This window comes from Elephas maximus, chromosome 17 (genome assembly GCF_024166365.1).
Source record: "Elephas maximus indicus isolate mEleMax1 chromosome 17, mEleMax1 primary haplotype, whole genome shotgun sequence".
NCBI classification, from domain to species: Eukaryota; Metazoa; Chordata; class Mammalia; order Proboscidea; family Elephantidae; genus Elephas; species Elephas maximus.
The window spans coordinates 24,801,854-24,819,034 of NC_064835.1; the positions used below are offsets into that span (position 1 = coordinate 24,801,854).

At 38.3% G+C, this 17,181-nt stretch overlaps 1 pseudogene; it reads right to left on the minus strand.

Annotated features, from left to right (window-relative positions):
* Nucleotides 1–3,540: 3,540 nt before the first annotated feature.
* On the minus strand, nt 3,541–4,461 carry LOC126060820 (olfactory receptor 143-like; annotated as a pseudogene).
* Between the last annotated feature and the right edge of the window lie 12,720 nt (nt 4,462–17,181).

Below are 17,181 nucleotides of genomic sequence, written 5' to 3' on the forward strand. Positions count from 1 at the left end.
AAAAAAAAATTTGGCTATGACACCTCTGACAAAAGTCTAACCTCTAAACTTACAGTAAAACACAACACCTCTACAACAAAAAGACAAATAATCCAATTAAATAATGGGCAAAGGATATGAACAGACACTTCACCAAAGGACACATTCAAACAGCTAACAGACACATGAGGAAATGCTCGAGATCTCTAGCCATTAGAGAAATGCAAATCAAAACTACAATGAGCTACCATCTCACCCTGATTTTACCGGCATGAATCAAAAAAAAAAAAAGAGAAAATAAATGTTGGAGAAGCTGTGGAAAGATTGGAACTCTTATGCACTGCTGATGGGAATGCAAAATGATACAACTATTTTGGAAAGTGATATGATGTGCTTAAAGAGCTAGAAATAGAAATACCATATGATCCAGCAATCCAACCCAAAGGAATATATCCTAGAGAAATAAAAGCCATCACACCAATAGGCATATGCACATCCATGTTCATTGCAGCATTGATTAAAATAGCAAAAAGATGGAAACAACCTAGGTACCCATCAACAGATGAATGGATAAACAAACTGTGGTATATACACTGAATGGAATACTATGCAACAATAAAGAACAATGATGAATAGGGGAAACATCTCACAACATGCATGAATCTGGAGGGTGTTACACTGAGTGAAATAAGTAAATCACAAAAGGACAAATATTGTGTGAGACCAGTGCTATAAAAACTCATGAAATGTTTACACACAAAAAGAAATAATCTTTGATGGTTCTGAGGGAGAAGAGAAGTGGGGATAGAAAAACACTAAGTAGACAATGTAGCTAAGTGTGAACTTTGTTGAAGGGTAAGACAGTATACAATACTGGGGAAGCCAGCACAATTTGTCCAAGGCAAGGTCGTGAAAGCTCCATAGGCACATCCAAACTCCCTGAGGAAAAGAATTACTGGGCTGAGGGCTGGGGGACCATGGTCTTGGAGAACGTCTTGCTCAACTGGTAACAGTTTATAAAGAAAATGTTCTACATTCTACTTTGATGAATAGTTTCTGGAGTCTTAAAAGCTTGTGAGTGGCCATCTAAGATATCCCACTGGTCTCCCCCTGTCTGCAGCAAGAGAGAATGAAGAAAACAAAAAACACGAGAGAAAGATTAGTCCAATGACTAAGAGACTGCAAGTACTACAGCCTCCACCAGACTGAGTCCAGCACAACTAGATAGTGCCCAGTTATCACCACCGACTGCTCTGAGAGGGATCAAAATAGAGGGTCCTGGACACAGCTGGAGAAAAATGTAGAGCAAAATCCTAACTTACAAAAAAAGAGAAAAAAAAAAAAAGACCACACTTAATGGTCTTACAGAGACTGGAGGAACCCAAACAGTATGGTCACTGGACACCCTTTTGGCTCAGTAATGAAGTCACTTGTGAAGTTCACCCTTCAGCCAAAATTAGACAGGCTCATAAAATGAGACTAAATGGGCACAGCAGCCTAGGGGCAAGGACAAGAAAGAAGGAGGGGCCAGGAAAGCTGATAATAGGGAACCCAAGGTCAAGAAGGGGAGAGTGTTGACAGGCTGTGGGTTTGGCAACCAATGTCACAAATAGCATGTGTACTAAATGTTTAATGGGAAACTAGTTCTGTAAACCTTCAACTAAATTATAATAATAAAAAAAATATACACAGCACACAAAAACATGTATATGCATATGTGTAGTTATTCATATATGCCTTCCTTCACATATTTATGCATACTTCTATATTTATGTAACCAAACACACCTTTTAGTTATTATTATTGCTGATGCAAAATTGCATATCACCCAATGAATTTTATTTTACAAATTTCCACAAAAATTGTTCATTGACATTAGTTACATTTTTATAATTTGTCAGTGTTCGCTTTAACTATGTAACTTTTTATTCATGCTCAAGCTCTTGTCTTTACTACGGTTGTTCTGTGCTCACTACTTCCATACTCTGAACACATTTCCTATCACTGAAAGTAATGAATAAGTTCTAAGTGTTCTCATCCCTACCCTCTCTTCTCCCTGGTAAGCACCAATTAATAGTGGCCTCTGTGTATTTATTTGTTCTTGTCTTCTACAAGGAAACCTTGGTGGCGTAGAAGTTAAGTGCTATGGCAGCTAACCAAAGGGTCGGCAGTTCGAATCCGCCAGGTGCTTTTTTTGGGGGGGGGTTGTCTTCTACTATATTTGTCCTTATATACCTGACCTCTTTCATTTTGCATTATGCCCTCCAACCACCGCCACATTCAAGCTCATTCTTTCACATTCCTGCTATGCCTTCCTAGGATAAATAGTGGGTTCGATCACTGGGCTCTGCAACATTAGCTGTGGGAACTTGAGCCAGTCACACAACCATTTCTTCATGTGGAGGACAGGACAAAGAGATGTATGTTTTAGTAGGGTTGGTAAGGTATGCAGGACACAAATAGACCACAGATTTAATTTTTTATTCTAAGAGAAAAAGGGAGAGGTCAAAGTTATATATTGAAATAATAAATTCCAATACGAGAAGGCTTTTACTATAATATTTTTGTTTGTTCAAAAGAGAAAACAGGACTTCTTTTGTAAAGGGGTCCCTTGTTACAGAACTGAGCAAACAAAGAACCTTGATATTACACTTGGCACTCTGTTCTGTAGCCAAGAATATTGCTGTGTAATTTTAATCATAATATGCATGAATACCAGAATATTTGTGGATAACAAAAATATATAATGTGGAAAATAACATTCGTTCTAAAAATACAAGTACAAGTCAGCTACAATTTCAATTCTATCTATGACAACAGGTCGTTTAACCAATGCAAAAAAATAGAGGATTCAAACGAAGTTCCTACAATTTTTAGTACAGGTGTAGTTTGTGCAAGGTGACTAGAAGTGCTGACCCTCAGATATCCTTGCACACTCTCTAGGATAATAGAATTGGAATTAACAAGGTGTCCAGTAACATTACAGATGTGAGGCTGAAAGTCCAGAACAAAAACTGTTACTAAAAGAACTCTGAAAAATTCTGAAACTTTTTACAATTGCACTATGCCTACAGTTTTTGTCACCTCCTTCTCTGTCTTAGTGCAATTGTAAGTAATAAAATCCTTGAAACAGGAAAGGCTATACAATTGTATCAGAGACAGCAAGAAAGAAATGCATTGGTCACACAGTATCTCACTCTACATTCCACATTATGTGGGAAAGACACACACACACATAAATAATAGGGAGTGTTATCTTTACACAGAAAAGAAAAAAGTCAAGTGTCTCCAACTGATAAAAGGAAAAACAATCATATTGGGCTACCTTGGGACTGGGATGACCCTGGAGTCCAAGAATAGGTCAATATGGTTATGTTCATGGTGAGAAAAGACATTAGAGTAAAAGCCCCTCCAAGAATACTTTAGAAAGAAAGATGAAGAGAAGAAAAAGACAAAGAAAAGGAAGAGGATGAGGGTGGGGGGAAAAAAAAGCATAGCAATGGAGGCAGGGACTAAAGCAGCACTGCTGCTTGTGCTCTGTTTGTAAATCTCTTCAGAGTTTTATTTTAGAGCAAGTTTGACATCCTTGTTTCTGAGGCTATAGATGAGGGGATTCAGTATGGGTACCACACTGATATAAAACACTGAGAAAAATTTTCCCTGTTCCACAGACCCAGAAGATGATGGCTTGACATGAGTGAGCATTCCAAATCCATAGAATAGATCAACAGTTATTATGTGGGAGCCACAGGTGCTGAAGGCTTCGGACCAACCCTTAGATACTGACATGGGGAGGACATTGAAAAGAATTAAAGTATAAGAGAGAAAGATACTGAGGCTAGATGTTATGACAACTGTGCTTACACCAATGGAAACCACAAGCTGATTCACATAAGTGCTGCTGCAGGAGAGCTGGAGGAGGGGGAAGATGTCACACATGTAATGGTTGATGATGTTGGAGTCACAAAAGATCAACCTGATCATACACCCAACGCACACCATGGCACAAGCAAACCTGACCGTGTAAGAATCACACATCAACAGGGAACACACCTTAGGGGACATGGTGACCATGTACATCAATGGCTTACAGATAGCCTAGTAGCGATCATAGGCCATGGCTGTCAACACATAACACTCAGAGTTAACAAAGAAGCAGAAGAAAAATAACTGAGTCATGCATCCTGCAAAGGAGATAATATTCCTCTCTGAAATAAAGCTCATCAGCATTTTGGGAGTAAAGACAAGTGAATAACAGAGGTCAATGAAAGACAGATTGAATAGGAAAAAGTACATGGGGGTGTGAAGATGAGAATTCAGGCAAATCAGACTAATTGAGATTAAATTCCCCATCACAGTGACCACATAGTTCACCAACAACAGAAAAAACAGGGGCAGCTGGAGCTCAGTTTGCTCTGTTAACCCCATAAGGATAAACTCAATCACTGAACAGTCATTTTTCATAGCCATTCACTTCACCAGTGTGATCTGTGGGAACAGAGGTAGAAGGTGGCATTAGCAATGAACTCTCGTTCTCTATCTCCAGAGGGAGAGCTGGAGTTGCTGGTTTATAAATTCAGAATTGTCCAGAGGTACAGCAAGGCATCTCAGAAGCATGATTCCTATGGTGATACCTGCAAGTTCCCCATTTTTCCTCTCCATTTTACCCATATTGTGAGTCTCTGTACCATAAAGAATGCTGGTAGATCCCCAATGCAATTTCTTTTTTTCTACCCAGTGGTATGCCCCAGGTCCTTCCTTCTAAGGGTTAGAGCTGAAAGGAGCAATAGGGGTGGTCTTTTCCTGTAACTTCGATTTATGTAATTGAGGGTTTGAAAGGAAATTATCAAGGCAGAGGTGACTCAACATTCACCTTCCTTTTCCTGTAGGCTTCATTGCTGCTGGGCCTCCCTCCCCACTGCCTGAGGGGAAAAAAATTGATGATAAAGGAGGCAATATTCATGAGCTTAGTCCTCAGTCTTTGACATGCTAGAAGAGGGATTCTAGGGCATTCTTCATGATTTCTGTTTGAGAATCAGCCCAGAAGCTGCTCTTCACTTGAAAGGAGATAAACAACAACCTTATATGAGCCTATGAAACAATTATCTGGCTTCAACAGGAATGTATTTCATGCCCTGTAGTTCCCGAGAAATGGATGAGTAGAGCAGAAATTATTTTCTCCCTCATGATTTCCTCCAAAGTTTGATGATACCGTCTTGAGGGCAGAAATTACTGAGCCTGTCTTTGCATCCTGTGTTATAGAACTAATACTGGATCCATCGAGACTCAAGGATCTACTCAGTTTATAATTTCACACCAGGAATTCTGAATCCCATGTTCAGGGGAATGATTAGCCTCCTTTGTCACTTCCCTGATTATTCTCTGGAGTCTCTACACAGCTTTTAAAATGGAAGGGGCATAGGCAGTTGCCATTCATACAAACCTGTAGTTTTTCATTAGTAAAATATTAAAACATTGCCTTAAAGCTATATGTTGTGAAATTCACCTCAATAAAGAGATGTTGTAGCAAAATGGTTAAGAGAGCGGGCCCTCAACAGTCAGAGGATAAACCCAGACTTCTCCACTTCTAACTGTGATAAGAATTTTAGATAAGTGATTTAACTTCTTGTATCCTCATTGGGGATTAAATGAGTTAATTCACATAAAACTGTCAGAATTGTGCCTGGCACATACAGAGAGCCTGCCAGTTGTTAGCATCTTCCCTTTCTCATTATCCACCATATTTATAGCACAGGTTTCTCAGCTTGCCATAATTGACACTTTGGACCTGATAATTCTTTGTTGCGGGGAACTGTTCTCAGTATTAAAGGATAGACAGCACCTCTTACCTCTAGTCGTTATAGAGCAGTAGTACCCCTCTCCCAGTTGCAACAACCAACTATATTCTCACCTGAGGACACATCCTCTACTGTAAAAAGGTGAATATAAAACATGAATAATCTTGTATCACACTCACAGCAACACCTATTAGAAAGATTTTTCTCTCTGTACTGTTTTTGGTGAACATTCTTGAATATCTTTCACCTCGCACCCACATATAGCATACCTCATATATAAACCAAGCTCAGGACTTCTCCTGCTCCTTTAATGGGCACATAAAAAAAAAAAAAAAAAAAAAATAGGGCCATAAGTACCAGCAAGAGAAGGAGGCTGTTGAAACAATGTTGGCTGAACTTTGTGTCTGGGCTACCTGCTCATGTGGCCTACTGGTGCCCTCTTTGTTATGCTGGAATTGAACACACAGTACTATTTCCATCTACTGGTCCCATGTAACTTGTGACATGGTAATTTGACAGAACCCAGTTTCTAATGGGCAGATCCAGATATGTTCTCAATTAGGGTCTTGTAGTTTAAAATGCCTAAATCTACCAGGGTCAAAAAGCATACAAGAAGTTATTTCTTAAAAAAAAAAAAAAAAAGGCATATAATTTTCCAGTGTGAATGGCATGGCCTAGACTCAGAGTCCCAGGGGTCTGCATAGTGATCCTGTCACTGGGGCTTGCTATAAAATCCACACTCCATCTTTTCCCACTGCAAACAATTTTTTTTTTAATTTTTATTACACTTTAAGTGAAAGTTTACAAATCAAGTTATTCTCTCACGTAAAAACTTACATACACCTTGTTACATACTCCCAATTACTCTCCCCCTAGTGAGACAGCCCACTTTCTCCCTCCACTCTCTATTTTCATAAACATTCTAACTCCCTGTACCCTCTCATCTACCCTCCAGGCAGGAGATGCCAACATAGCCTCAAGTGTCCATCTGATCCAAGAAGATCGCGCCTCACCAGCATCCCTCTCCAACCCATTGTCCAGTCCAAACCATATCTGAGGAGTTGGCTTCGGGAATGGTTCCTGTCCTGGGCCAACAGAAGGCCTGGAGGCCATGACCACCAGGTCCTTCTAGTCTCAGGCAGACCATTAAGTCTGGCCTTATGAGAATTTGGGGTCTGCATTCCACTGCTCTTCTGCTCCCTTAGGGGTTCTCTGTTGTGTTCCCTGTCAGAGCAGTAATGGGTTGTAGCCGGGCACCATCTAGTTCTTCTGGTCTCAGGATGATGTAGTCCCTGGTTCACGTGGCCTTTTCTGTCTCTTGGGCTCATAATTACCTTGTGTCCTTGGTGTTCTTCATTCTCCTTTGATCCAGGTGCGTTGAGACCAATTGATGCATCTTAAATGCCTGCTTGCTAGTGTTTAAGACCCCAGACGCCACTCTAAAAAGTGGGATGCAGAATTTTTTCTTAATACATTTTATTACGCCAATTGACTTAGATGTCCCCTGAAACCATGGTCCCCAAACTCCTGCCCCTGCTACACTGGCCTTGGAAGCATGCAGTTTATTCAGGAAACTTCTTTGCTTTTGGTTTAGTCCAATTGTGCTGACCTCCCATGTATTGTGTGCTGTCTTTCCCTTCACCTAAACTAATTCTTATCTACCAACTAAATACTGAATAACCCTCTCCCACCTCCCACCCTCCCTCCTCTCGTAACCACAAAAGAAAGTTTTCTTCTCACTTTAAACTATTTCTCAAGTTCTTATAATAGTGGTCTTATATAATATTTGCCCTATTGCAACTGACTAGTTTCAGAAAGCATAATGCCTTCCAGGTTCCTCCATGTTAAGAAATAATTCACAGATTCCTCACTGTTTTTTATCGATGCTTAGTATTCCATTGTGTGAATATACCATAATTTATTTATCCATTTATCTGTTGATGGGCACCTTGGTTGCTTCCATCTTTTTGCTATTGTTAACACTGCTGCAATAAACATGGGTGTGCATATATCTGTTGGTGTAAAGGCTCTTATTTCTCTAGGACATACACCAAGGAGTGGCATTGCTGCAATGTATGGTAGTTGTATTTCTAGCTTTTTAAGGAAGCACCAAATTGATTTCCAAAGTGGTTGTACCATTTGACATTCCCACCAGCAGTGCATAAGTGTTCCAATCTCTCCACAGCCTCTTCAACATTTATTATATTGTGTTTTTTGGATTAATGCCAGCCTCGTTGGAGTGAGATGAAATCTCATTGTAGTTTTGATCTGCATTTCTCAAATGGCTAATGATCGTGAACATTTCCTCGTGTATCTGTCAGCTACCTGAATGCCTTCTTTAGTGAAGTGTCTATTTATATCTTTTGCCCATTTTTTAATAGGGTTATTTGTCTTTTTGTAGTTGAGTTTTTGCAGTATCAAGTAGATTTTAGAGATCAGACACTAATAGGAAATGTCATAGGTAAAAACTTTTTCCCAGCCTGTAGGTAATCTTTTTACTCTTGGTGAAGTTTTTGGATGAGCATAGGTGTTTGATTTTTAGGAGCTCCCAGTTATCTAGTTCTCCTTCTGCATTGTTAGTAATGTCTTGTATACCGTTTATGCAATGTATTAGGGCTCCTAACATTGTCCCTATTTTTTCTTCTATGATCTTTATTGTTTTAGATTTTATATTTAGGTCTTTGATCCATTTTGAGCTCGTTTTTGTGCATGGAGTGAGGTATGGGTCTTGATTCATTTTTTTGCAGATGGATATCCAGTTTTGCCAGCACCATTTGTTAAAAAGACTGTCTTTTCCCCATTTAAATGTTTTGGGGTCTTTGTCAAATATCGACTGCTCATATGTGGATGGATTTATGTCTGGATCCTCAGTTCTGTTCCACTGGTCCATGTATCTGTTGTTGTACCAATACCAGGCTGTTTTGACTGCTGTGGCAGTATAATAGGTTCTAAAGTCAGGTAAAGTAAGGCCTCCCACTTTGTTCTTCTTTTTCAGTAACGCATTATTTATCTGGGGCCTTTTTCCCTTCTGTATGAAGTTGGTGATTTGTTTCTCCATCTCCTTAAAGAATGTCATTGAGATTTGGATTGGAATTGCATTAAATGTATAGATCGCTTTTGGTAGAAGAGACATTTTTATAATGTTAAGTCTTCCTATCCATGAGCAAGGTATGTTTTTCCACATACGTCAGTCTCTTTTGGTTTCTTGCAGAAGTGTACTGTATGAGTTTTTTACATCTCTGGTAAGATTTATTCCTAAATATTTTATCTTCTTGGGGGCTACTGTAAAAGGTATTGATTTGGTGATTTCCTCTTCAATGTCCTTTTTGTTGGTGTAGAGGAATCCACATGATTTTTATATATTTATCTTGTATCCCGATACTCTGCTGAACTCTTCTACTAGTTTCAGTAGTTTTCTGGAGGATTCTTTAGGGTTTTCTGTGTGTAAGATCATGTCATCTACAAATAGAGATACTTCGACTTCTTCCTTGCCAATCTGGATGCCCTTTATTTCTTTATCTAGCCTAATTGCTCTGGCTAGGACTTCCAGCACAATGTTGAAAAAGAGTGGTTATAAAGGACATCCTTGTCTAGTTCCCGATCTCAATGGGAATGCTTTCAGACTCTCTCCATTTAGGGTGATGTTGGCCGTTGGCTTTGTATAAATGGCCTTTATTATGTTGAGGAATTTTCCCTCCATTCGTATTTTGCTGAGAGTTTTTATCATGAATGGGTGTTGAACTTTTTCAAATGCCTTTTCTGTATCAATTGATAAAATCATGTGATTCTTGTCTTTTGTTTTATTTATGTGGGGGATTACATTAATGGTTGTTCTAATGTTGAACCATCCCTGCATACCTGGTATGAATCCCACTCGGTCATGGTGAATTATTTTTTTGATATGTTGTTCAATTCTATTAGCTAGAATTTCGCTGAGGATTTTTGCATCTACTTGCATGAGGGATATAGGACTGTAATTTTCTTTTCTTGTGGTGTCTTTACCTGGTTTTGGTATCAGGGATACGGTGGACTCATACAATGAGTTTGGTAGTATCCCGTCCTTTTCTATGCTTTGAAATACCTTCAGTAGTAGTGGTGTTAACTCTTCTCTGAAAGTTTGATAGAACTCTGCAGTGAAGCGGTCCAGACCAGGGCTTTTTTTTGTTGGGAGTTTTTCGATTACCTTTTCAGTCTCTTCTTTCATTATGGGTCTATTTATTTGTTCTACCCCTGTTTATGTTAGTTTCGGTAGGTAGTGTATTTCTAGGAATTCATCCATTTCTTCTAGGTTTTCAAATTAGTTAGAGTACAATTTTTCATAGTAATCTGATACGATTCTTTTAACTTCAGTTGGATCTGTTGTAATATCGCCCATCTCATTTCTTATTTGGGTTATTTGCTTCCTCTCCTGGTTTTCTTTTGTCAGTTTGTCCAGTGGTTTATCAATTTTGTTGAATTTTTGAAAAACCCAGCTTTTGGTCTTGTTAATTCTTTCAATTGTTTTTCTGTTTTCTATTTCATTTAGTTCAGCTCTAATTTTTATTATGTGTTTTCTTCTGGTGCCTGTGGGTTTCTTTTGTTGCTCTCTTTCTATTTGTTCAAGTTGTAGGGATAATTCTTTGATTTTGGCCCTTTCTTCTTCTTGGATGTGTGCATTTATTGATATACATTGGTCACTGAGCACCACTTTTGCTGTGTCCCAAAGGTTGTGAGAGGAAGTGTTTTCGTTCTCATTGGATTGTATGAGTTTTTTTATTCCATCCTTAATATCTTCTATAACCCAGTCATTTTGGAGCAGGGTGTTGTTCAGTTTCCAAGTGTTTGTTTTCCCTGCTTTTCCTGTTATTGATTTCCACTTTTATGGCCTTATGGTCAGAGAAGATGCTTTGTAATATTTCAATGTTTTGAATTCTGGTTTTTTTTTTTTTTAAGGCTTGCATTAAGACCTAATATGTGGCCTATTCTAGAGAATGTTCCATGTGCACTAGAAAAGAAAATATACTTGATTGCTGTTGGGTGGAGTGTTCTGTATATATCTATGAGGTCAATTTGGTTGATTGTGGCATTTAGATCTTCCATGTCTTTATTGAGCTTCTTTCTGGATGTCCTATCCTTCACCGAAAGCGGTGTGTTAAACGCTCCTATTATTATTGTGGAGCTGTCTATCTCACTTTTCAATGCTGATAGAGTTTGTTTTATGTATTGCAGCCTTGTCATTGTGTGCATAAATATTTAGTATGGTTATATCTTCTTGGTGTATTGTCCCTTTAATCATTATACAGTGTCCTTCCTCATTCTTTCTGATGGATTTAACTTTAAAATCTGTTTTGTCAGAAATTAATATTGCCACTTCTGCTCTTTTTTGATTATTATTTACTTGATATTTTTTTTTCCATCCTTTGAGTTTTAGTTTTTTTGTGTCTCTAAGTATAAGACATGTGTCTTGTAGGCGGGATATAGATGGATCTTTTTTTTTATTTCATTCTGCCACTCTCTGTCTCCTTTTTGGTGAGTTTACTCCATTTACATTCAGGGTAGTTATGGATAGGTATGAATTTAGTGATATCGTTTTGATGTCTTTTTTTGTGTGTTGTTGACAGTTTCCTTTTTCCCACATAATTTTATGTGCTGTGTAGATTATCTTTATATATTGTCGTTTACTCATATTTGTTTTTGGTGATTTTGTTTCTGCTGAGTCTCTATTTTTTTCTTGTATTTTATTTTGGTGAGTAGGATAGTTTGTTTCCTTTGTGATTACCTTATTATTTACCCCTATTTTTCTAAATTTAAAGCTAAAGTTTATTTCTTTGCATCCTCGTATCTTCCTCTCCATATGGAAGGTGTATGATTACATTTCTTAGTCTATGTTTATTATTCTAATGATGTCTTCTTTTATATAATAACATCACTTTTACCCTGTTTTGAGCTTTTTTTGTTAATATCTTGCTTTGTTTTTTGGATTTCCGTGTGTGGGTTGACTTCTGGTTCCTCTGACCAGTGTTTTAGTCTTGGAATTATTAATTTTCAAACCAAAGAATTCCCTTTAGTGTTTCTTGCAGTTTTGGCTTGGTTTTTATGAATTCCCTAAACTTGTGCTTATCTGGAAATGCCTTAATTTCGCCTTCATATTTAAGAGACAGTTTTGCTGGATATAAGATTCTTGGCAGGCAATTTTTTTCATTCAATTTTTTAAATATGTCATCCCGTTGCCTCCTTGCCTACATGGTTTCTGCTGAGTAGTCCGAGCTTATTCTTATTGGCTCTCCTTTGTAGGTGACTTTTCATTTATCCCTTGCTTCTCTTATAATTCTGTCTTTATCTTTGGTTTTGACAAGCTTGATTATAATGTATCTTGGTGACTCTTTTAAGATCTACTTTATGTGGAGTTTGATAAGCATCTTGGATAGATATCGTCTCATCTTTCACAATATCAGGGAAGTTTTCTACCAACAAATCTTCAACAATTCTCTCTGTGTTTTCTGTTATCCCTCCCTGTTCTGGTACTCCAATCACTTGTAGGTTATTTCTTTTGATAGAGCCCCTCATGATTCTTAGGGTTTCTTCATTTTTTTAAATTCTTTTACCTGATTTTTCCACAAATATATTAGTGCCAAGTGATTCATCTTTGAGTTCAGAAATTCTAGCTTCTACTTGCTCAATTCCACTCCTCTGACTTTCTATTGAGTTGTCTACTTCTGTGATTTTATTGTTAATCTGAATTTCTGATTGCTGCCTGTCTATGGATTTTTCCAGCTTATTAAACTTTTCAATATATACCTGAATAATCTTTCCAATTTCTTCAATTGCTACATCTGTGTGTTCCTTGGCTTGTTCTGCGTATTGTCTCATTTTCTTCCTGATGTCTTGAAGGGTTCTGTATGTTAAACTTCTGTATTCTGCGTCTGGTAATTCTAGGAACACACTTTCATCTAGAAGATCCCTGGGTTCTTTGTTTTGATAGCCCATTGAGGTGATCATGGTCTGTTTCTTTATGTGACTTGATATTGACTGTTGTCTCCGAGCCATCTATAAGTTATTTTATTAGTTTTTGCTTGTTTACTGTGTCATAGCTTCTTGCTTTGTTTTGTTCTATTATACCCCTATGGGTTGCTTGAGTGAGCTTGCTTGATTATTTTCACCTTTGGAGCTCTGATGTCCTGTGTCCAGATGGCTACAGCTGTTATTCGGTATATCAGTCTAGGAGTCCATTCAGTTTTCTTGTATGAATTCAGCTCAGGTTTCCAGGTAGCTGATCATCAAGTGTGTGGTACAGGCTGTGTCCTACAGTCTTAAAGGAGCAGGGGTGATTGGTGTATATACCGGTATCTGATTGCAGCAGGGGGTCATACTCTGAACAAGGCAGGGGGCTGAGAACTGACCCTCAAGTGTGTCTGAGGTAAGCGCGCCCCTGTTCCCTAGAGCTTGCAGGTGGGTGCCTTCTGCAGACAGACTATAGGTACCCAAAGGTTTTGGTGGTAAGGTCTGGGAGGTAGCAGTTATCTTTGGACCCGTGTCGTGGGTGGCCGGGTAACCTGAGTGGAGCTACCATTCCTTAGGTCCCTGATGTGGGTGGGGGGGGCTTGTTTAATACACAAAGCAATGTCAAACATCAAACATCTACCTCTCCACCACACAGCTGAAATGATTGGAGTTTGCCAACAAGGGCCTATTCTCCTGAAATAGTCCCAAACAGGTCCATTCAGAAGGGAAAGATGCTCAGAGTCCATGGATGGTTTATGCCTGGACAGGAGCTGCTTCTGTCCTGAGCTCCCCTGGTTAGTGGATCTAGCAAATTATCTTTTACCTCAAATGCAATTTTTTTTCCTTCCCCAAGGCCAGGAGGACGGCTCTAGATGTTCCACAGTGTGTATATTAGGCCCAGAGAATTCAGCAGCTGAAGCCGTTTTGTGGGTGGGGGGCCGAGTTAAAATATACACAAGTACTTAGCATTTGCCGAGAGAGCTGTTCTCCTCAGGTTCCGGAGGTGTGAGTGGGCTGCATGGCTGGCTGCTTCTCCTTGAGGAAACTGTGGCTGAACACTAGTACCAGCCCGCCACCGCTGCTCCAGGAATGGTGCCTGAGGTTTCCCTGTGATTCAGGTCCAGTAACTCCTTTCCACTTCTGAACTGTCCCTTCCTCCCCCCCACCTCAGTTCATTTTCTAAGCTTGCCTTTGAAGCTCAGGGCTCCCAGCTTGTCACAAATATACTCGTTTCACTTGTTTATTCGAATCTTTGTTGTAAAGAGGGCTCACTGGAAGCAGCTGTCCATTCCGCCATCTTGGCTCCTCCTCCCTGCTAAGTTTTGAAGGCATAATGTCTGCTGGTTTTTATGACCCAAGTACAGGGCTGCAGAGTTGCCTGCTGCACAACCTCTTTTCTACTCTGAGCTCTGCTCATATGAACTGACTTCCATGTCACCCACTGTATGAGTCAGAGCAGTATTCCTAAGAGTGGAATATATTGACTCCCTAACCTTTCTTTGTGATAAAGGATGCAACAATTTCTCTTACTTTGGAAGAGATATCCCAGCATGCTTATAACTACAGGACACATACAAGTTTAAGTGAAACGGCAGGTTTCTGAATTTTTGTAGAGTTTACTTTCCTTCCCTGTAGTGCATAAGTCTTACCATTGCTTCCAACATACTAGCAATGTCTTGTTTATAGTACCTAGTCAGAAATATGACATCAGTGCCAAAGATCAATGTTATGTTTGGTAGGATGTCCAGATGGTTTTGATCTCTTCAGAATATCTCATAACAGAGGCAGAGGAGATAACATATCCCAAGTAAAAGTACAAATATCTAATATATCCATTCCACTTGAGTGCAAACTCATTTTGATTTTGTTTTCTGATTAAAATAGAAAAGGAAGTTTTGTCAAATGTTTGATTTCATAGTATATATCTAGACCCTTATTAATCTGTTCTAGCACTGATGACATGTGTGCTACAGCAGCTCTTCAGAATGAGCACGTTATTATGTTCATAGCTAGCCCTGAGTTTCTGTGTATGGAGATGGAAAATATGGTAATGGATGTTGATGATGGTTACACAACATGATTGATGTAAATGATTTCACTGAATTGTACAAGTGAAAAAATGTTGAATTTGCAAATGTTGTGTTACCTATATTTTTAAAATAATAAAAATATTTTTAAAGTTAACAATGTCAATATGATATATTTTATAAACTAAGAAGAGCACACTTCTTTGAAATTCTTACCAAAACGTATAATTTGAAATTAGTTATAAGATAGCTTCAGAAAAATGCAATCTAAGAGACATTATACAAACAGAGTTGGTAAGAATTCTTTGAGTCAATATAATGCTAGACAAAACAGATGAACTAAATCAAATGGGAGAAGACTGAAAAGACAGAATATCTAAATACAATATGTAATCTTGGGTTGCCTTGTGGGTCAAAATTTTTAGTGGTTGCCAAGGGTGGGAGGAAGTGGGAAAGAGGGAGTCCGGTGGGCACTGAGGTTTTGTTAAGGGGGATGGAAATATTTGGAAACAGGTAATGGTGGTGGCTGCACCATATGATTTATGTCATTGATGTCACTGAATTCACTGTAAAAATGTCACTGTGTAAAATATTTAAATGACAAATGTTTTGTTTTATAGATAAAAAAATTGCTCTTGGTTTGATTCCAACTCATAATGATCCTATAGGACAACATTGAACTGCCCCGTAGGTTTCCAGTGAGTGGCTGGGGCATTCCACCCACCAAACTTTAGGTTAGCCACTGAGCTCTTAAACACTGCACCAGGGCTCCTTTATACATTTGCTTACTACAATAAAAAAAATGAAAAAAAATTAAAAGGCTATTATTGGAACAGTTGGTGATATTTAATAAGGTTTGTATATTAATTACTAGCATTATATCAATATTCTGATTTTGATAACATTACTGTGGTTTTGTAAGCAGTTGAGTGAAGTCTATAGAGGAATCCAATAAAATATCTTTCAATTATTTCATAAAATAAAAAAGTTTAAAGGAAATTAAAATAAGAAATTGTAATGGCTTTATTTTCATACTGCATTAAAAAAAAGAGAGAGCATGAAAGAAAAGCAAACCTCAAGGTTCATTTATTATTATTATTTTCTTAATTATTTTCTATATACTTAATTTATTACTGTTACTGAAACAAGAAAATTCTACTCAACAAGTGATTTTTCACCTTCCAATATATCACATATTTTCAATATACAAAATCAGAAATAAAGGAACTGGTGCTACGCTAAAGATAAACATTACTTTACTACAGATACAAAGTTTAAGTAAGTGCAAAAAAAGTTTCTAGGAACATATGCTATTAATATTAATATGCATTTTTTTCATGATGAACCTCACTGGATTATCAAAACCATGTCCAGAACATTTCATCTAACCTAATGTGCAGTGTTTTCCTTTAAGTGATAAATACCAAAAATTCACAATAAGAACTACATACGCTTTTTCAAAATATTTGCTGTCAGTGGGTGCCCTATATACCACAAAGTGAAACACTGCCCAGTCCTGCGCCTCCTAACAATCATCGTTATGCTTAAGCCCATTGATGTAGCCTCTGTGTCAATCCATCTCATTGAGGGTTTTCCTCTTTTCTGCTGACACTGTACTTTACCAAGCATGATGTCCTTCTCCAGGGACTGATCCCTCCTGACAATATGTCCAAATATGTAAGACACATTCTCCCCATCCTTGCTTCTAAGGAGCATTCTGGTTGTACTTCTTCCAAGAAGGATTTGTTCATTCTTTTGGCAGCCCATGATATATTCAATGTTCTTCCCCAACACCAGAATTCAAGAGTCTCAATTCTTCTTTGATCTTCCTCATTCCCTGTCCAGCTTTCACATGCATATGATGTGATTGAAAATACCATGGCTTCAGTCAGGCATACCTTAGTCTTCAAGGTGACATCTTTGCTTTTCAATACTTTAAAGAGGTCCTGGGCGGCAGATTTGCCCAGTGCAATGCGTCTTTTGATTCCCTGACTGCTGCTTCCAAGGGTGTTGATTGTGGATCCAAGTAAAATCAAATCTTTGACAATTTCAGCTTTTCTCTGTTGATCATGATGTCACTTATTGGTCTAGTTCTGAGGATTTTTGTTTTCTTTATGTTGAGGCGTGATCCCTACTGAAGATTGTGGTCTTTGATCTTCATCAGTAAGTGCCTCAAGTCCTGTTCACTTTCAGCAAGCAATGTTGTATCATCTGCATAACACAGGTTGTTAACGAGTCTTTCAATCTTGACGCACCATTCTTCGTATTGTCCAGATTCACGGATTATTTGCTCAGAATACAGATTGAATAATTATGGTGAAAGGATAAAGCCTGACTCATTCCTTTCCTGACTTGAAACCACTCAGTATCCCCTTGTTCTGTCTGAAGAACTGCCT